This window comes from Nicotiana attenuata, unplaced genomic scaffold (assembly GCF_001879085.1).
Source record: "Nicotiana attenuata strain UT unplaced genomic scaffold, NIATTr2, whole genome shotgun sequence".
NCBI lineage: Eukaryota > Viridiplantae > Streptophyta > Magnoliopsida > Solanales > Solanaceae > Nicotiana > Nicotiana attenuata.
In genome coordinates this window covers 371,942-372,452 of record NW_017670869.1, presented here as the reverse complement: position 1 = coordinate 372,452, position 511 = coordinate 371,942, and the positions used below count along the sequence as shown (strand labels likewise).

General features: G+C 37.4%; 1 protein-coding gene across 1 annotated transcript in view; it reads right to left on the bottom strand.

The window, feature by feature from the left end:
* Nucleotides 1-362: 362 nt before the first annotated feature.
* The window catches only part of LOC109244067 (peptidyl-prolyl cis-trans isomerase CYP19-4-like), a 6,072-nt gene continuing 5,923 nt past the window's right edge, over nucleotides 363-511 (bottom strand). The window contains exon 7 of the mRNA XM_019411097.1: nucleotides 363-511. This exon is cut by the window's right edge and continues 227 nt beyond it. The gene's annotated coding sequence lies outside the window, so the exon portion shown is untranslated.

Sequence of the window (511 nt, the reverse complement as noted above, 5' to 3'; positions counted from 1 at the left end):
ACGCGGGGCTGGTTTTGTCTGCATTCACTTGTGCCCCATAAACGTGATTTAGTTGTTTGCTTATAATATTGCATCTAATAATTAAGGTCACGAAAAGGCATATCCTGTTTAGCAAGAAGTCAAGTTATTTATAACACGACAGTGCTAGATTATCTCGATGAAAGGATAGGAAAAAATAGTAGTAATAAAATGTAGTACTACTAGCTATGATGTATAGTTATGAATCTCGATTCAATTATTTTTTCCGTTATCTGGTCTCTTCCCTGATCTAGCTACGATGAGTTCATATAAGTGGATGATTTTCCCGTTAGTATGGGAGAAAAATAAACTCTCCCCAAGGCCTGAAACGTGAGTCAGTAAAGAGTAATAATTTAAAGTAGACTATTAAAGTAGATGGCACAAATCAACGCGATCCAGTGTCTCTTAGCCTCTACAAAGTTCTTTTCTTCGCCTAAGTTTCCGTTTCACTGCTGATGTCAGAACAAGCCATGGATTGACAGAAAAATGCCCC